Consider the following 21,683-nt stretch of genomic DNA (forward strand, 5'->3'; position numbering starts at 1 on the left):
TTAATGGCTACATTCTTATATGCCATTGACCTATATCGTACACATGGCAGGGTATGTCTATTCACTCAATTCCACCATCCAGGTGAGGAAAGTCATATAATATATGGAAACGAAATGGGGATTAATGCCCTAATGTTTTTCACCAAAAATGATAATGAAGACGGGCATACGCCATGTAGTGTGCTATGACTACTATGAGTGGAATTTGGTCTGGACAGTGGCGTTTCCCCATACAACCTCGGCTTTCCATCCAATCGAACGACTGGACGCGGTTCCTGGGCATGGAGAACAACGGGACTTTCCAGGGAAATTCGTATTCAAAGGGATACCCAGCATTAAACATCTACACCAGTCAGTGGATGCCTTGGTACAGTCTCTTTTGCAAAATCGCCATCTTAATTCAACGTAAAAGTAACCTTCTACAAACAGATTATGGGAGATCTTATTTGTATATTTGTTCAAAAATCGTAAATTAAATTCACTTGAATACCTTGTCAAATATTGACAATTGAAACACAACCTTTTCGTATTTGACCCAGTCACGAATAGACCAAAAGATCAAAATTATTTGTAATCTTTAGTTTGGTGTTATTTAACCTGTAGGACTTACTCTGTGTTTTAAAGGGACTAGGTAGATCGAGAAAAATTTTGGAGATATGTTTTTTTCACTATTTCTCATCGACAAATGTAATTTGGGGCTTTAACGAATGGAATTTCAGAAAAGAAACTCGTTTATTCTGGCATAACGGTGCTCGACAATTGAACAAGTCAAAGCAGCTATGACCCATCTATTTTACACAGATTGAAGAAATCTCGTTACATGGAAGAAAACGCAAATAAGGCACTGGGGTACAACATATCAGGTACACTGTTTGACAGAGATTCCCAGGAAAGACGCAAATAAAATTGTCAAATATTTATTGTAAGTATCTTCGTTTCGTGAGGCCCCTAATAGGCCCACGGACGCGACCATGTCCCTGAATTCGAAAAAAAAAACCGATGAGTTCTTAAATATCATTCATTTCATTTATTCTTCTGATCTTTGGTGTCTCTTTAAGTTTACATGGTAGATAAAGACTACAGAAGGTTAAAGTTAAAAGTTTAAAGGTTATGTATTTGGTTGTAAAGGGTTTGTGTATAGATTATTATAATGTCAGGTTTGTTCAAATATTAGACCAGGACCTCATAGCTATACACCAGAAGGCATTAGGACACGTATACACTTTTACAGAACTATTGGAACAACAGATTTAAGTGAGGTCGACGACACTGCTATGGTAAAATTCTTCGTATACGTGTTCTACTCAAAACGAATCCTTTGAGGTTCTTCAGCTAATTTTGCACAGTTTTGAAAGCAAATTGTTCCTAAAAGTGTAATTTTCTTTAATCGGAAGAATCTGAAAATGAACCACCTCTATTTAAATAATTTAATACAAATCCTGGATTGTGAGTTTCAATTCCTTGTCAGAGTTCCAGGAATATCTTCTAGCATTCTAGGAGAATATCTTATAAATGATCATCATCTTTAACTGTAATTGATATACGTGTATATATATTCACATCTGGCAGGTGTCAATCATGATAATGTTAGTTTTACACTGACATCTTTAAAAATATAGTCAAATGACAGCGTCTTAAAGGGATGTTCAGTTGACAACATTATTTACTTATTCTTGTAAAAACAAAAATGTTTCAAATGCTTCAAATGTTACTTGTATTTATTAAAACCAATTAACTACGAGTACAACATCTCTCAGAGATGTTCAGATGTATTTATTTATTCTGATAAGAAACTTTTTAAAAGGTTGCTTCAAATGTTACTTTTAGTTATTAAAAACTATAAACTACAATAACCAATGTTGTATTACTTAACAATGTCAAATTCATAGAACGTTTCTGAGACAAGAGAAAACACACATTTGTCTTGTATTTAGTTTATCTACCACAAGAATGGGCCTACAATTTCCTGGAAATGGAGTAACCTACCAAACAGCGAACTCCCCCATAGTAACGAACCCAAAACAATTGAATCCCCCCTTTTCCTGCCAACCAAAAAAACAGCCCTTTTGTCGTATAAAAAATATATGTATATTTATGTATATAGCCTTCTTGACATTTAAATTACATTCGTGACAGACTATCTTAAAGACGTTTTTAAGAGACCATGAAATTGGCAAAGTCGAGATTTAAAAGAGTTTTTAGATTTGCTAGATTGTAAATTTATATGGTCTAATGCTCTATAAGATGTCTTTTCAAGTTGTTATCATATTTAGATTTACAGATAAAGTTTACATACTGTCGTTTTAATTTGAGTTTCTCGAGTTCATATTCGTGAAAAATGAATTGAATAAACATCTCAATGGCTTATATAACCCCCGGCACATTATAAACACGATAAGGTACACTATTACATATCATGTGTTAATATAACTCCTCGCACTAAGAAGCCTTGTTTATTCAGCTGAAACTACATATTATGTATTCTAAGAACGACCTGGAATGGGTCATTTTGGGACTAGTGTGAGGATTTTGATTTTAAATTCTTTGGTTATGCTACCATTTTAATTTACAATTCGGATGCGGAAGCTCGGTTCGTTCATTTGAATTAGTATTATATCGGTTCTTTACAGTAATATAGAATAGGATAGAGTCGGGGCGGCCACATTTTGGGATGCGATTCCTTTGGTCTGCTGAATTGAAAAATAAAGTTGTTTTTATATGTTCGGATACCAATTTGTTTTCCCACTGTTTACTATCGGCAATTTCCGACAAAGGTAAGGGGTGTTCGTGTTTTTCATGGGGTGTAGGAGCGAAGAATTTTGGCCAGACAGTGGCGTTGCCATCTACTCTTAACCGAAATTCAACTCGCAAGGTACACGCCAAAATATACGGGCCCCTGACAAGTGGGAATATGGTGTTATTTTTGGCCCAATCCGAAGGGTTACGGGGATGGGGCAAGGGTGGGGGTTCAAGGATCGCAACGCCACTTGTTTTTTTTTACAATCTACCTTTTTTTGCTAACCTTAATGGCCCGCGTAGAAAAATTCGAGATGCTTCAAAAGTTATAAAATAATATTTTAAGACAAGTCTACATCATTGTATCACCTTAATCATAATAAATAAACGTTAAAATCTGTCTAGATTAAAGGTTGCTTCACTATAACTTCAGCTAACCTAATTTTATGTGGCCTGCCTTTGATGTGAACTACTCAAGCAAACTAAATGATGTACTAGTTATAGATAATAATAAACAACATCGCCTCAAACCAGAGACCATCTTCATTAGCTCGGTGGGTGCAGAAAGGTGGGACGTTAAACCCCATTTCATTTCAAGCCAGAGCTTTTCACTTCGGAACTTAGTAGTCGCGTAACCAAGGTCTTAGATGTGAATTACTCGAGCAAAACTAAACGATACTTGTTGTGTGTGCTTCTTACACTAGCAAAAGACAAAGAAAGATACAGTCTACTTGTGACGCGTGTGTCATAAACCGGAAGCTATTCTGTCAGGGGGTGATTTTATATTCCTATAGTCAACAAACCCACTAGTCATTTCAGATAAAAAGATACATATCAAGCGTTCTAGATATATTACGTGCAGTCTGGATAATGATGACAAAATGATATATCTCAGTTAAACAAAATATTACATGGAGTCTGGATAATGATGAAAACATGGTGTATCTCACTTAACAAAATATTCAAGTAAAACCGCAATGTGAACACACCGGATTTTTTTCATTAAATTCAGGTTAGTGAACAGATTTCCCCATATATGCTGTATCTTCCATCGTCACAGGGCCACTTCCTTTCGCACCTCAGGTGTATCTTGTACAAATTTCTAGCTTACGAAGACGACACCTACAACCGTGAGAAAAACAATATATACTACCAACTACATCCGGGTAATTAGTAGATGTACCAGATTATTCTAGTATTAGTGTTAGACAGAACGGTTAAAGGTTAAAGGTCGAAATAACCTGTTCAAGTACAAGTAAGAAAACTACACTTTGATGTTTATGTATGTTTTTTTTTGTCTAGTCATATTGTATATTTATTTTTATCATTTTAATGAATAATGTCTCAATATATGACAAGATGAGTATTACAACTTATGGTGTTCTATTTCAGCCACTCTCCACGTCACCCCTTTTTCCCTATAGCTTAGCAATGAAAAAGGCGACGCCCGACGCGTATGTTGCGTCGCGCGTAGTTTTTGTTAAAGGCAACGCGGGAAGTGGCTGAAATAGAATATCATAGTAACTTTAACAAGCTCACATATGGCAATCTTTTCCATTTGAGTGTTTAGATCTTAATAAGATCTTCTTCAACACATATTTAATATTATTATATTATGATTTATTCCACACACTGTATTCTAAGTTTATGTTTTCTGTTTTAGCCAAGGGTCACAACACAGAAGGTATCCTCGATGAATAGACAATTGTACGACCGACAAAGCTCTAACGGCTTTTGTTCTATATCTTGAATTGTCAGATAGACGAAGTATGCCATTGGCATTTCATGTTCTTGTCGAAATACAAATCAAATAAAATTATGTTTGTGTGGGTCCCTTGGTAGTCTGTGTCTCTTTTCGGCGTCTATCGCCGAAAGATGCCATTATTTTGATCCTGATTTTGTAGGTATTTGGTGATAGTTATATAGTCATACTGCAATGGGTAATGGTAATTTATTACTTCCAATAGTAAGTGCAGCAGGACCGCGGACAAGGCACAAACTAGACAGACATTGCAAGCAATAAACAACACATATCAAGTCAATGTAATGGTAGTTGATTACGTTAATAAAAATAAGAAAGCAATTGTAATCATTACATTTAAAAGGTATTGTTATATGTAATGTAATTAATTACATTGATAACAGTAATGCTATTGGTAATGAAATGGGTGACATTGAAAAAAGTAATGTTATTGGTAATGTAATTAATTACATTGATAAAATAAAGTTTTTGGTAATGTAAACATTGATAAAAAAAAAAGAAAGTTATCTATAATGTAATGTAAACATTAATAAAAGTAAAGTTATTGGCAATGCAATTAATTACGTTGATTGAAGTAAAAGCCTCAGATGGATCAACTACTCGAAAAACGATCCATTGAAGAAATATTACTGAATTGTTTATATCGTTATTTTCAAATCTAAACTTCCCACAATAAAACACAGAAAGAACACAATTTACAAGGTTTTAAATCTTGCATCAACATCACCAAACATGTTAAGCTTTTTCGTAGAAATAAACAAAAATACATTCTTCTCAAAGGAAGCTAATATAAGATTTAGTTGAAAATGATTAGATAAGCCTTTCTCATACATAACATAAATACTTTCTTCAAGACCACAGAAAAAAATGAATCTTAAAAACTAAAACTACTCTTACTCGAATTACACAAATTTAATTAGAAAGCTTAAGACACCAGTCATAAGTGTCAAGATGCGTTAACTTCACAGTGAGAAAAAAAGAAAACTATTACGTATAAGAAGTTTCTGACACGTAGACCTCCCTTAACAATACTTCATTTCACAGTTTTCGCTGTGTTGTAAAGCTTTGTGGATTGCATGGAATAATTTGTATGCGATATCATTTATTAGGAAGCAGATGTGAAGCATTTTCATGAGCCAGTTCACAAAGAAGCAGACGCACGTGTGAAATGTTTAACGAAATGGTTAGATATAATTCCCCTATAAGTTATAGCTACAGATAGTGACGGGTATGGTACACCAGACAGAGTATGTTAACTCATTCTAGAAAACATAGCAACCGCTTCTCCTCTGAGAAGATCATAATAGCAAACTGAGTTTAGTATTAGCGTTTGTGCATTTTGATGTCACGTGTCTAAAGATCTGAAAACGTATAAAACCCCAAATCGGCTCGGTTCTTATGATGGAATATTACAATCAATCAAAATAAACACAGAAATCTAAATTACGAAACTAAACTATCGTTAAGTTCGTGTGCTTATAGTCAACCTCTGAACGAGGCTGATATCTGCAATTCATGGGAAAAAGACTAGTATGTTTGACATTCTTATCAATCAAGTAAGTACTCTGCACCAATCACACCATGGTACCACTATATCAACACATCACTTAAAATATAACAGCAGACGGACTTCTATCCCATACTTGTTCTTTTTCATCATTTTGCTGATAACTATTTTTAAAATGTTAAACTGATGCCTATCGGTGATAAAAGGGAAATACGTTACAAAGATACAAAGCTTGTTCTCATACCATCACGTTGTCTTAATGCGTCAATCACCCGTCACGTGAAAACATGCACGCATCTGCTTCAAAGATTCTCCAAATTGTAAGCTTTCAAGTTTAGTTTTTTTTTCTTAAAGTTTCAGCCAGGGGCTCGCATCTTTCAAGAGCCTGACTTGAGCTAAAGCTGTATCTTTCAATAAGCTGTCGAGAATATCACAACCTATCGGGTCAGATTTGTTAATGTGTATCAGTAAATTGTGCAGTTTTGTGATAATTTCAACACAAAAAGATAAGAAATCACTCAAAATTCTAACAGAACGCAGATTTCATATCAATAATCAGTTGTAGAAGACGAATAACGTTCAAGCTTTTGATGCATTTTTCGAGTTAGTGGTGACAGGTTTCAAGAAATAACGGGCACTTTGCTTGTGTTACGTCACGTTAAAACGATATTGGAGGAATGTGCTATAGACTGTTTCTTTGATGTTGCTAAAAAAAAGTAAAAAAAATATAAAGATATTATTGTGGATATGTTGACGTATCTTCAAGATAACAACTTCATAGAAATAAACCTATCTATTAATACATGAAATCATAAAAAGTAATGTCATAATGAATTCCAATATAGCTATCGAATCAAATATAGATTTCAATTATTAGGATTGTTAGGTAACTCTTAGTAGTCATTGACTCTTTTTATTGTGATTTTATTCATTTATTTATCATTTTTCGTAGAAACACGAAGAACTGTATTTCTATTATGATGGTATAAACAGTCAAAATATAGATGACCCAGATCTGACCCCTAAGAGCCTAATATCCTGTGACCTATTTAAACATACAAATAGCATACACAAACTCAGGAAAGGGAATAATATTATCCTAATATCAATGATATCTACCTATTTAAGATTGATATCTATTGGCAACTGTCTGCCATACACCTACGTCATTAGGTGTATGCCGATTCCCATCAACTTGATACAGCCAATCACAAACAATCATACAAAAATACGCAGCAAATCAACCAACCAAATTAGCCGTATTTAAATAAACAATATGCGCCATCTTCATCAAAATATCTGACCAATCAGATAAACTGATCTATAACGATAAAAAGTAATACTAATTAAAACGAACTCTGATAAATATTAGTTATATTTTGTTCTATTTTATAGAACATGAAAATTGTCAACTTAAAAGTAGCAATGTTAATATTAAAACCCGACTTAACTTTCTAAGAACAAATACGCCTTTGGATTGAATTCAATAAGGGATGTCTATCTAGGTGGCGTTAAACCGAATATCCTTCTTCTTGGAGAACAATGTTAAGATTTGCTTGTTTTGTTTTGGGCATGTTTTTGTGAAGGCATAGGTATAAACTTCATATCTTATGCCCTGAAGGTATTCTTGTAAAGAAGACAGATTGTTAAAAGGGACAAAACCTGTTTTACTTTACATGATTTAATTTTAACAAGTTTGAACATTCTAGCTCGATTAGAAGGAGAGTTATTGTGTCCCAAAAAGTGTGACAGACGGACAGACAGACAAACAGACAGACAGACATATAGGCAGACAGACGGATGAACCCATTTTAATAGTCCCCTGCTTTCTTCGAAAGGCGGGGGACAATAAATGTTTGCTCTTTCTGAATATTAACTAGAAGATGTCGAACCCACAACGGTTTGCGGTCACATTTAGACAGCTTATGTATCACATCACATATAAGGTAACCCATTTACAAAAGGATGCAAGATAATAAAAAAACAGAGTTTATAGCGCAATTCATATGTGTATTCGGTGAAAAGTAGACAGTATTACATCTTGTTCTGTTCTCTGGTTCAGTAGTTAGACAGTATTAGACTTTTTTCTACAATATGGCACCTTGTTCTATTGTCTGGTTCAGTAGCTAGACAGTAATACATATTGTTCTATTGGTTTTTTAAGTAGTTATACATCATTACATCTTGTTCTATTGTCTGGTTCAGTAGCTAGACAGTAATACAGATTATTGTCTGGTTCAGTGGCTAGACGATACTGCAGATTGTTCTATTGTTTGTTTCGGTAGATATACAACATTATATCCTGTTCTATTGTCTGGAGGGGGCGGGTCACGGTGGCTAAGTGGGTGAGACAGCTCGCTAGCTTGGAGGTCGGGTGTTCGATCCCTGCATTGGCAGAAAACGTTCATCCAGATTTTCCGGCGTGGTTCTCCCTTGTCAGTGTTGCAGGACGGAGGGCCTGACAAGGACAGCTGTCTAGTCGTTCGGATGGGACAAAATACTGAGGTCCCGTGTACACATTGGCGTGCACGTAAAAGATCCCTTGACAATTTTGGAATTCGATATAAGAGTAGGTCGAAGTGCCGCTGTCCCAGCAAAATGTCCCTTATAGCACACTGTATCGTGTATGCCCGTCTTCATTAGCCCAGTTCGGAGCAGAACAGTAGGACGTTAAACTCCATTTCATTTCGTTTCATTTCTATTGTCTGGTTCATAAGCTACGGTACTACTACAGACGGTTCTAATGTTGTTGTCTTGTTTTTGTTTGTTTTTCTTTTTTTTGGGGGGGGGGAGGGGGGGTAGTAAAAATACAATATTACATCATGTTCTATTGTCGGGTTAGTAATTTTTCATAAATACTCTTGGGCTTTTACATGTTAAAGCCCAGTGGAGAACATCAAATTTGAAAGGACAATCTCGGAAATACAGACAAGTGTAGTATCCAAACTGTTCAACTGTAATCCTCAACAAATTTCATGAAAAAAAAATATATAGCCTTAAATGAATATTATGGGAGATTAGAAAAAGAGTTGACAGTTTTTGCTATTATAGTTAATAAATAGATAGCGTAAAGAGAATATGCCGAAAATTTCAGTCAAATTGCTTCACGTTGAACCGAGATTTTAGCGATTGAATTTTAGGCCTAGCCTCGATCATCATTACTAAAGTCGGTAAAAGCAAAGCCTCCATTATCCATTTTGATGTTAAATCATCCATCAAAAATTGTATTTAAATTTAGTAAATATCGCAGGCTATAGCGATGGCATCGAGAGTTGATTATGTTCTGGATAATTACGGTTTAATTATTAATTTAGATCCCATTTCAGGCCTAAAGAAAGGCCTGCAATAAGCAGATTTCTAAATATAAATTAGTAATAGCTAGAGATTACAAGTAAAGGGGTGATCATGCTACATGTTAGAGAGTCAATGAGACGTGTATTAGACAGTCCTGAAGTATATATTTTTTATATATTGTTATATATTTTGAATTATAACTTAATACTACGGCGTAAGCCAAGGGTCGTATTAGAGATCATGTTGAACAATTTATGCGAAATGTTGTGTTCCTTCAAAGATGTATGAATTGATAGTGAAGTTAGCCTTTGTTTTCTTTGTAAGCTGAATATGTTTCGTATATGAACGATTTCCGTCGAAATAAAAGTGATCAGCAAAGTCAAATGTCGTATTGGTATTTTGTTGTGAAGACTTTTGCATTTGGTACTTTAGTAACCAAAGCAATGTGATATCATAATTTTGGCTATAGCTATGAAGGTGGATAAGTTTATCAATGGGGAGATTTTATGGTGTATCTTCTTATCGTTTAACATTAAAAACATGGGAGAATACAATATCTTATTATAAAGTCGCCTATAGAAATAGCCCACTTTCGTTCATACTTACAATGCCATTTGAAAAAATATGCTACATAACCCTACATTAGCTCGAAATCCTCCTGAATTAGCTTAGTTACGATCTATAGAGTATCGTCAAAGGCGATATTATTTTTATCATAAAATTAAAAAAACAAATTTCATAGTCAAAAATTACAAACAGTGCCTGAACGAAGAGGACATGTACGTGTGTTAAGCTAATATGCTGTTCAGAATCTTTAAAAGTTATACTAGTTTGAAAAAAGCTTCATTTACTCTGATCTAACTTTATCATCTGCGCGCAAATGAATCAGTTTTAAAAATCCAACTCGATACCTCCTGTCTCCGAGAAGGATTGTTTTAAAAGCTGGCTTATCGTGATCATCTAAATGTATCCACTTAAAAACACCGCCTTTAGCTAGCTTTGGGTACGTGTGCACATGCGTAATTAACTATACACTGAAAAAAAACTTGTGTTGGATCTCAACACAAGTACTTGTGTGAAAATTATTCTACACAAAACTTGTGTTGTTTTGCATTGCATTAACACAAACTTATGTTCTTTTTAATGCATTAACACAAATCTTGTGGGTTTTTTCATATAATTAACACAAGTAATGTGTACCGTCAACAATTTTTTTTTTTTTAAATTTGAATTCCATACAAAGTCTTAATCCGGGCGTCCACAAGTATAAGAAAAGTATTTTTTACTCAGACATGATGGCCAGACAGACTTGGATGCTAATTGGTGTTAAGATGTCTGTAGTTAAAATAAAGTTGTTGATTTTTTATGGACCCAATAAACTGGTAGATCAAAGGCCTATTGAGCGCTCATGCCCGGTGTGATTTTAACAATTGACTCCAAATGCGTTGACAGGAAAATAAGTAAAACTATTATTTAATGTGATTGGTTGATAAAATCAACGTACTATAGGCTACATTTTGTCTGCGATATCATCTCGGTGCAACCGGACATTAAATGAATTGATTGCACACAATTCATTTACCATTTAACAGCGTGCTGAAATGATTTTTGAGCAGTGATATGTTTGACAAATGTAAGCTAATGGTCACAGAGAATAAAAGAACGCAGGTTTGTGAATATTTTTATAAAACAAAATAATACCATGTTTGTAATTTAGCATCGATATTGTTTTTGTGTATAATATTAGTATTTCGTTTCCTTAAAAAAAAATCCAACAATTTAACCCGGAAGTTCATGTTTAAAATGGCGGGGACAGGGAAAAAATTTCGGCATGTTATTATCAAATCTGTTCAATTTTTCTGAAATCGTGCTTAATTAACATTAGTTGTTCGGCGCTACGATGTTGTTCAAATACTTACATTACAGAATCACATTATGATTAAACCAGAAACGGCTCGACTTGAACCAGCAGGTAAGAATCTGTTTTGAAATTATATCTTGGGAGGTTGGATTGGCGTGGGAGACCCGATTGGCGGCCATTTTGATTCTTGTTTCATGATTTTTTATTAGATTTTGCCAAGAGTAGACATAAACGCGGGCACAGACTAGAAAAAATCTTTTTACACTTTTGTGTTAGTTGAATTGTAATCTAAAAAAAAACAACCTTAAATCAAATAAGCAGATATTTTCCCCAATTCTCCGTTCAACCTCTGACTCTGTGTAATATTATTAGGCCCCTATTTTCCTGATTCAGTCACAGTTAATAAATAATGGAACTAGAATCAGTCTCTCTAGTTTCTCTATAGTTTCATTATTTTTTCCAGTCAGTGATGATATGACTCTTTCCACCTTACAGCAATTATTGAGAATTTACCGTTCAAGGACTCCATTGGCATTGAATTGAAGAAAAACTGGTAACAATTTCATTTAATTTTTATATTTTCTATTTTTTTTTTTTACCAATGTCCTACAATGATTAGTGTATGTGAACATACAATCCCAATTAAGTAAAGTATTTATATGACTCTTACATGCAACAGAGAGAGAGAAAAATGACATAAAACAAGGCCTTACATGTACTTGTATTTGAAGAATCAAGTAGTCCAAGCTATGCCTATATGCATACCGGTAATCAACTACGACGACGATTAGCTTACTTCCGTTTCCACCCTTTCCCTGCACACTGTTCCATTCTACTTAGCCTACAGACGCTAGGTCGTTTCGGGAAAAAGGACAGGTAAGGTTAAATTTAATATGAATAATTCGTTTGCGGGTATGGGTATTTTACTATTTAGCAAACGGAGGAAATCGAATGACCCAGAGAAAAAACTCAAGAGATTGGACAGGCGACTCTACTCCTTGAAATCGAAACCATGCCACTTAACACAATGACAGACCCTGTGATTTCATGTGCATGCATTAACTACTAGACCATCAGCCCCACCCCATATTGAATAAAAGTATGGCATATTTCAAATATGATATTTACATATAAAGAAATTAGAGAGACTTCAATCTTACTAGAAAAATACTAGATTACCTGAAATGAAATGGGGTTTAAAGACAACGTCCTACTGTTCAGCTCTGACTGGTCTAATGCAGTGTGCTAAGAGAAAATGTTTGTCCGGGCAACGACACTATGGCCTACTAACATTTTTTGACTTAATCAAAACTGTCTAGTCAATTTAAGCCAACTAATACATTGCATATTTTTTTTCAGTTACCCACCTCGGAAGATCAAGACAGTTGGAAAGGGCTATTGATATTGTGGAAGCGTTTTCTCACAGATGTTGCTTATCAGACAAAGGCTATGTAAGTACCATGCATATTTGCTTTTTGAATCATTAACTGGTTCTATACACTTGGTGGGGGGGGGGGTGGATGGCCGAATGGTTAGCATGTGCGTGCTGTATCATACGGCCTGTCATTGAGTCAACTGACGTGGTTTCGAATCCCCGGTTGTACGTGACAAGGAGTAGGGTCGCCTGTTCAACCTCGTGGGTTTTCTCAAGGTCCTCCGGTTTCCTCCCACTGCAAAAGACCACTACGCGCAAGCGAATTAATGAAATAAAATTAAACCATATGTTAGTCCCGAAATGACCTAGTTTGTGTCGAGTGGACGTTGAACCCCATTTCTCTCTCTCTCTATACACTTGGTAATCTAGTTCTTCTTTTGGGGCATAGTCTAGCGCTATGCCATTTCAAATACGATCAACATGAAACTCAGTTGGCTTGTTTGGTTGATATACAGTTTTGATATATTACTTCAAAACTATAAGATGGATGCAATGTTACACCCTTTCATAATCATTATTATGAAGCGTTCAAATGCATGAATTTGTAAAATATAATTAATATCATATTGTAATACTGTTTGCAATACTGTATTCACAATTGCCTTAGTGGAGATAATTGGTAAATCAAATGATTATTTTTTCATTATTGTCTTTTTTTCAAGACTTTTGTTCTGGCTTCTGACCCATTGAGGCATAATAATCTACCTGGGTCTGTAACTTGAAAAGGCACAATAAGTATTATGCAAAGTTGAAACAAAATAGAGACTCAACGTGTGGAAAAATAAGTTGTTTATTTAATAATTCTGAACCGTAGAAAGTATATTTATTGCCAACTCAACCATATACTATCATCCGGGGTTCATGGACCTACTTATAGTCCAACCTTCGACGATGGGTTGTATGTTCAATCTAGTTGGAGGTGTACGATTGAACATACAATAATTCAATAACTCACTTCTCTTAGTATAATCTTATATTCTGTAACAATATCTGACAATGATAATATTGTATATTGGAGTGGGGTTTATATAACACCAAGGTGGTTTCAAAACATGTCTTTATTCTAGGATTGAATAAATCGAACTGCCGGGCTAAAGTTACCTCAGTCCCGACTACAACTTGCCTTACCTTAATCTTAAAGGTACGGTAATGATCTGCAATCAATACATAACAATTATCTCTCTTTATGAAAGTTTGAAAATAGCGTTAATTACTAAGAAAAGTTTATTTATAACGATCTGGAACACGTCTTATACGTTCTGGATATCGACGTTCTGTAACGATTGGTTGATCTGGAGGATTCTGAACTTCAGACAAGATTGGTTTATTAATATCAGTATTGATATTAGTTTTATTAGTTTGACGAGTTGGTATGCCTCTTAACAGTCCGTCCGGGTTAGAATTAAACTGACGACCCAACGTATTTGACGTAAGTGTTGTATCTAATAATTCCGGTGATTTATCCTTTAATTCAAGAGAACGTTTGCGAAGTTGATCCTCGTGTCTTTTCCAAACCTGCTGGTAGACTTGAACATCGTACGAACGTTGCTTTACATCAATAATGATACCAGGTAACCAGCGCGGACCAGATCTCAAATTTAATACATAAACAGGGTCACCAACTTTAAACAATGGTGAGAAAACCGTATTACGATCATATACATCACACTCCTTTCTAAAACTCAAAGAAGGTCTAAGACTTGAAAACCTTGTACGAAGTTGTCGATGCATCAGCAAATAACACGGGCTTTCACCAGTCGCCGAATGTGGTGTTGTTCTGTAAGACAACAAAAACCCACAAATTTTTTCTTCTAGCGATCGTCGATCGTCCGCCATTTTCTTCATTTGTTTCTTAAAGTAACCTACATATCGTTCAGCCATACCGTTGGTCGCAGGGTGTGCTGGAGCTGTACGCGTATGTTTAATATCATTCGCGAATAGAAACTCGAAGAACTCACTACTAGTAAATTGAGTACCATTATCTGTTACTATGTGTTCGGGAGTACCGAATGTCGAAAATAGCTTCCTAAGTTCTTTAACAGTTGATGTCGTGGTGATAGATTTCATTTGAATGACCTCTAACCATTTCGAATAAGAATCAACGACAATCAAAAAATAGTAACCTAAAAATGGACCGGCGAAATCTAGATGTAATCTCTTCCACGGGCTCGAGGGCCAATTCCACGATGCGACGTCCGGGGATGCAGGCATAGGCGCGTTTTCTTGGCACATTTTACAATGTTTAGTAATTTTTTCTATTTCCTCATTAATTTTCGGCCACCAGAAATACTGTCTGGCAACAGCTTTCATACGGACAGTTCCCAAATGTTCACTATGCAAATCTAACAAAAGAGTCGGTCGTAAATTAACAGGAACTATAACTCTACTTCCCCATAAAACACAGTCTTGTTCGATCGACAGTTCGGTCTTTCTGATAAAATAGGGTTTTAGCTCATCAACATTACAATAATTAGGCCAACCATCTCGGGACAGTTGTAAAACTTTTGATAGAGTTGTGTCATTTCGGGTTTCTGCGGCGATAACTTTTGAAGTTAAAGGAACCTCTTTCAACACAGAGTTTGTAACAAACAAAACTTCGTCGTTATGACAGTTAAAATTACTTCTATCATCTTGTAACGGCGTACGTGATAAGTAATCCGCGCACAGATTATCTTTTGAAGAAACATATTTCACTTCATAACGGTATGCCGATAAGATCAGAGCCCAACGTTTTATACGGGCCGCGGCCAGTTGAGGAATTCCGTTATTTTCTCCGAATAACTTAACCAATGGTTTGTGGTCAGTAAGTAACGTGAATTTTCTACCAAGCAAGTATTGCCTAAATTTTTGTACACCAAATACTATTGATAAGGCTTCCCTCTCAATCTGGGCGTAGTTCTTCTCTGCAGCGGAAAGACTTCGTGACGCGAACGATATGGGTTTCAGTTTACCATCTTCCTCTCGTTGCTGTAGAACAGTACCAATTCCAAACGGCGAGGCATCACAGGAGAGTACTAACTCAGCATCAGGATTATAATGTGCAAGAACTATTTCATCAGACATCATAGATTTTATTTTCTGAAAAATGAGTTCATGTTTATTATTCCAACTCCATTTCTTATCAACCTTTAATAGATCATAAAGTGGAGCCATATGATGTGAAAGGTGTGGTTGAAACCGTGAATAATAGTTCACCATACCAACGAATGATCGCAACTGTGATACGTTAGAAGGTGCCTTTGCTTCTTTAATAGCTTTCACTTTGGATTCAGTAGGATGAATACCATCAGCCGTCACTTTCAATCCTAAATATTCAACTTCAGTCAACAAAAACTTACATTTTTCTTTTCTAAGTTTCAAACCACACGATTTTAAACGCGATAAAACAGCACGGAGATTTTCTAAATGTTCCTCTTCATTACAACCGGTTACTATAATATCATCAAGATAAGCACTCTGTCCAACTAATCCCTTTAAAACAGTTTCAATAGCTCTCTGAAACAAACTCACAGCAGAGCTAACACCAAAAGGTAAGCGTAAGTACTCATAAAGACCACAGTGGGTATTTATTGTTGTTAATCCCCTCGATACGTCATCCAAAGCTATTTGGTGATATGCCTGTGACAAATCCAACTTTGTGAAATATTTTCCACCAGCCAAATTAGAAAAAATATCGTTTATTAAAGGGAGGGGGTAGCGATCAAGCTTAGCCACTTTATTTATTGTAAGTTTATAGTCACCACACAGTCGCAAGCTGCCATTTGGTTTGATCACTGGAACCACTGGTGCTGCCCAGTCCGAATATGTCACTTTCTGAATTAAACCATCACTTTCAAGCCGCTTTAGCTCCTCTTCTATTTTCTTTTTCATAGCAAATGGTACAGATCTAGCTTTACAAAATACTGGAGTAGCATTGTCTACAATGTCTAAATGAATTTTATAATCATTCAAAAGTCCTACTTTGTCCGAAAATAACTCATCAAATTCATCCAATAAACTTGTTAAACTAGCAGAAGACTGAATTGTTGACAGTGTCATGATTTCATCCCAGTTTAGTTTAAGCTCTTGTAACCACGATCTGCCTAACAAAGGTGGGCCATTTCCGTCAACTACAATCAGTGGTAGAAGAGTTTTCTGTCCATTAGTTTCAGCATTTACTATTTTCTCACCGAGAACGTTTATTTTATTTCCGGTATACGAACTAAGTTTAATGTACGACCGAGACAATCGGGAATTTCCATATAGTTCTTCATAATCATGTTTGTTCATAACCGTTACACCTGCACCGGTATCTAACTGAAATTTAACGGGTTTACCGTCAATAAAAACCTTAACGTTTAAAGGGGCACTACCAGTTAGAGAATTTAAAGTAAATAACACATCGGTGTCAGAGTCTGCACTGATCGCATTCGCTTTAAAATTTGGATGTTTTCCAGATTTACGCGACTGTCTGATACGTCTGGACAAGCAAACCTTCGCAATATGTCCTATCTTATGACAGAAATTACACTCAGCCTCTTTAAAATGGCATTTGTCAGACGTATGATTACTTCCACCACAACGAAAACAGGGTTTACGACGTACACTTATATTACTGCTGTCTTGATTGTGTGCTCTTTTGTCTTTAGAGAACGATTTTTGTCCACCAATCCTATGTACAGATGATACTGCGTCATTTGAGGAACTTGTACCTTGTAAAACACTAGCATCGCGTGTAGCATATTCTTGGGCTAAGGCAATGGTGTATGCAATTTCAAAAGTTAGCTCCGTTTCTAACAAAAGCCTCCTTTGTATCCGTTCATCCGCCACTCCACATACAAGTCTGTCTCTAAGCATATTGTTCAGATTGTTACCAAAGTTACAATTTTCAGCAAGTCGACGTAATTCTGAAACGTAGTCGGCTATTGATTCTCCCTGTCGTCTGTGGTACGTATGGAATTTAAAACGTTGCACAGTCTCAGAGGGAGTCGGAGAAAAATAACTTTTTAATATATCAATTATTTCATCAAATGTCTTACTTGCCGGTTTATTTGGTGATATTTGGTTACGAAGAACTGAGTAAGTAGATGGCCCAATAACACTTAACAGGATAGCACGCCTTTTCTGTGCACGTGCGTTGACTGCGGTTGCGTTCGTTTCATCCCTATTCAGTTCAATTTCATCAAGATTATTTGCCACCAAATACTGTTCAAGACGTTCTATATATTGGTCCCATTCATCTTTATTACCACTAAACTGTTCTATTTTACCAAAAGTTGCCATCTTTGATCCTCGTCGCCAATTATTGTATATTGGAGTGGGGTTTATATAACACCAAGGTGGTTTCAAAACATGTCTTTATTCTAGGATTGAATAAATCGAACTGCCGGGCTAAAGTTACCTCAGTCCCGACTACAACTTGCCTTACCTTAATCTTAAAGGTACGGTAATGATCTGCAATCAATACATAACAGATAATATATACATATAATACTGACCCACAGGCTAGGTAACGTAATAAGGAACAGCATCTAAGAAATAACTTGTCACTATATCAGAGACCTGCCCTTCAGTATGTCCCGCTGCCTGCCTGTGGTTAACTCGCCTTTTTCTAATATATACAATTTTCAGGACTTTTATACCTTAGCTTTGTTTCTTAGTTACCCTAACTTTATAATCCTTAATACCTTACTGGATTAACTTTACAATAGATAATAATTTATGAAACAATGTCTCTCTAATATAATTACAGAGTTTATTTTAATTAGGATTCTGGCTAATCTATAATGGCTGGGGCCTCAAATTAACTATGCTCTAATTCTACCTGGTCATAATACTTGAATATTAAGCCATCAAATTATTTTATAATTTTGAAAATGAAATGAAATGGGGTTTAACATCCTACATCCTAGCTCATAAACTGGGCTAATGAAGATGGGCATACACCATACAGTGTGCTATGAGGGAAATTTTGCCCGGGCAGCGGCACTACAGCCTACTCTTATATCAAATTCAAACTGCCAAGGGATCTTTTACGTGCACGCCAATGTGTACACAGGACCTCGGTTTTTCGTCCCATCCGAACGACTAGACAGTTGTCCTTGTCAGGTCCTCCGTCTTGTATCACTGACAAGGGGAAGACACGTCGGAAAATCTGGATGAACTTTCTCAGCCAATTCAGAGATCGAACACCCGACCTCCAGGCTAGCGAGCCAGCGTCGTAGCCACGTGATCTCCTTATAATTTTGAAAAAGAATGTAGTGATTGTAAAAGCTAATAAGTTATCTGTTGCATTTGGCCTGTTATTTAAATATTTTATTTTTGTTTTAATGTTAAATATCCCTCTCAAACACAATTATATTTTAATTCTCTCCAGAAATTTGTGTAAAATATATACTGTAAATTAAAACTTTCATCTTTTAACTGTTGAGTCAATTTAAGTCATCTAATACATGTATGTTTTTTTTCTCAGTTAACTACATCAGAAAGATAAAAACAGTTGGAAATGGCTATTCATATTGTGGAAACTTTTCTCACAGAGCTTGATAATCAGGCAAAATGTAAGTAACATACATATTTGTATTTTTAATCAGGAAGTAGTTTTATACACTTGCTTGGTAATCTAGTTATTCTTCTTGGGGCAATGCCTAGGACTCTGCTATTTTAAGTACTTGGCATGCTTGATTTTTGCCAATCACATCCATTGATTTCCTTCAAGTTGTGATAGGGCCTATGTGTAATTTTTACAGTAAATAGCAGTAAAATAATGATGGACAATATTTTACTTTTCAAATAGATTTCAATAGATTTTAAAGGGTAATATCCAATTTGTTGTCAATGGAAATAAAATAAGAATGGGTCCAAAAATAATTAGACATTGCCAAGTAAATAGGTGCTGCCATGATGTAGTAGGGAATCTAGATTTGCAGACAATACATGTATGAACCGGGTGAATAGTTGACCTATTATGAGACTTCAGTCCCAAATCTCAAGACTTTTTTCTGACTTAGCCTGACAAGGACAGCTGTCTAGTCCTTCGGATGAGACGAATATTGGAATGCACGTAAAAGATCCCCTGGCAGTTGGAATTCGATATAAGAGTAGACGATAGTGCCGCTGCCGGGCAAAATTTCCCTCATAGCACACTGTGTGGCATATGCCCGTCTTCATTAGCCGGGTATAGGAGTTGAACAGTAGGACGTTAAACCCCATTTCATTTCATTTTTCTCTCTTTTATCCATTTGATTTGAGCATAATTATCTGCCTGGGTCTTTAAGTGGACAAGACACAATAAGCGTTACGCAAAGTTGAAACCAAATAGAGACTCAGTCTCGATGTGGCAAAATAAATTGTTTATTTAAACATTGTATTCTTATTGCCTACTTTTTATTTTTTAGGCTGGAACACCCTTGAAAGAGTATTTGATGCATGATAACAAGAGAACCCAAGCATCAATTTATTTTATACTTCTGGGAAAGAATGCATTTGACCCAATTTTTAAATATTTATTTTTTGTTATTAATGTTAAATTTTCTTCCAAAACACAATTAGATTTTAATTCTCTTCAAATATGTATGTATAATATAGCAAGTAAAGTGACATATAAATCATTTAGAATTTGGTCGGAAATCATAAAGTATTTAATAGGCATTACTAGAAACCAAATGTAGATCAAATACACCCAGAATTACAAAAAACCTTGACCTACATTAAGGTGACTTTCCCTTGCTTATGAAATGAAATACGGTTTAATATCCTGCTTTTCTGTGTTCTTAGAGTGATTCTACCCTACCCTTATATCAAATATTTCAACTGTCAAGGGTTCTTTAAAGGGAACTCAGGGGTCCGAATGGTTAACACGCACACATTTGATCAGAAGGTCTGTCATTGAGTCAAATAATTCAATTTTCAAGGGTTCTTCAAAGTGAACGCAGTTGGGTTGGTTTCGATTCTGGGGGGTGGGTGGTGGCCGAATGGTTAGCACGTGTGTGCTGTATCATACGGCCTGTCATTGAGTCAACTGGCATGGTTTCGAATCCCGGTTGTAGACAAGGAGTAGGGTCGCCTGTGCAATCTTGTGGGTTTTCTCCGGGACCTCCGGTTTCCTCCCACTGCTAAAGACCCCTACGCGCAAGCGAATTATTGAAATAAAATTAAACCATATGTTAGTCCCGAAATGACCTAGTTTGTGTCGAGTGGACGTTAAACCCCATTTCTCTCTCTCTCTCTTTTGATTCCAGACTTGTACCCAATTATCCCTTGCCATATCCAACACTACTGAAAAGTGGGAACTATGCCGGAAAATCCAGTTGAAATTTCTCGGCCAACGCCTTATACTCACTGAACCACTGTGGCTTATGACTTGTGATTGTATATAAATTTTTTGAACATATGATATTTTTTTATTTCAATTCTGTAATCTTGATGCTTTGCTTCTTTTATTTATAAAATATTCATTTTGTTTGGGTTTTTTTTATAATGAGGAAAAGGCTCTACATCATTTTATTACTCCTGCAAAATTTTTGAAATTGTTTCAATTTAGTGCATAATTAATCTTATTAGTGCTTGGTTTGGATGTTATTAAATTTAGATATATTTGAATTATATATTTTGGGGTATGGGGTAGGGATACTGTGTACATATCTTTATATTCTCAGTTCTTGTTTTGGGGTAAAGAACAATTTAAATAGCTATTTTATATTTTGTGATGGGTAAAGTGTGGGGGGGGGGGGTCATTATATATAACACAATATAATTAGTATTAGAATTCTCTGTTTTTCTGTTAACATTTCAAATATCTATTTTGATGTATTAATTTACTTTTTCCTATGATTTTATGAATAAATAATAATCTTACAAATTTTTTTTTTGTTTCCTTCTTTTATCAAACTTTACAGGTCTAACAGAGCAAAGAGAGGGGTCCTGCATAGAAAGGTTGCTATACTGGATATAAATTGGGGAAAAATACAACACAAGTTTTTGTTGATGGTTATACACAAGTTTGTATGAAACCACACAAGTTTCAGAAATTTTAACACAAGTTTCAGAAATTTTAACACAAGTTTCAGAAATTTTAACACAAGTTTCAGAAATTTCAACACAAGTTTCA

At 35.5% G+C, this 21,683-nt stretch overlaps 1 protein-coding gene and 1 long non-coding RNA gene across 2 annotated transcripts in view; one reads left to right on the top strand and one right to left on the bottom strand.

Annotated features, from left to right (window-relative positions):
• The window catches only part of LOC126811081 (heparan sulfate glucosamine 3-O-sulfotransferase 6-like), a 95,550-nt gene that overhangs the window by 38,285 nt on the left and 35,582 nt on the right, over positions 1–21,683 (bottom strand). The gene's annotated exons all lie outside the window — the stretch shown is intronic.
• Positions 11,924–21,050, top strand: LOC130010708 (uncharacterized). The gene is made up of 4 exons (XR_008785983.1): positions 11,924–12,036; positions 12,520–12,611; positions 19,047–19,134; positions 19,972–21,050. It is a non-coding gene; the product is annotated as an uncharacterized LOC130010708 (long non-coding RNA).

This window comes from Patella vulgata, chromosome 2 (genome assembly GCF_932274485.2).
Source record: "Patella vulgata chromosome 2, xgPatVulg1.2, whole genome shotgun sequence".
NCBI lineage: Eukaryota > Metazoa > Mollusca > Gastropoda > Patellidae > Patella > Patella vulgata.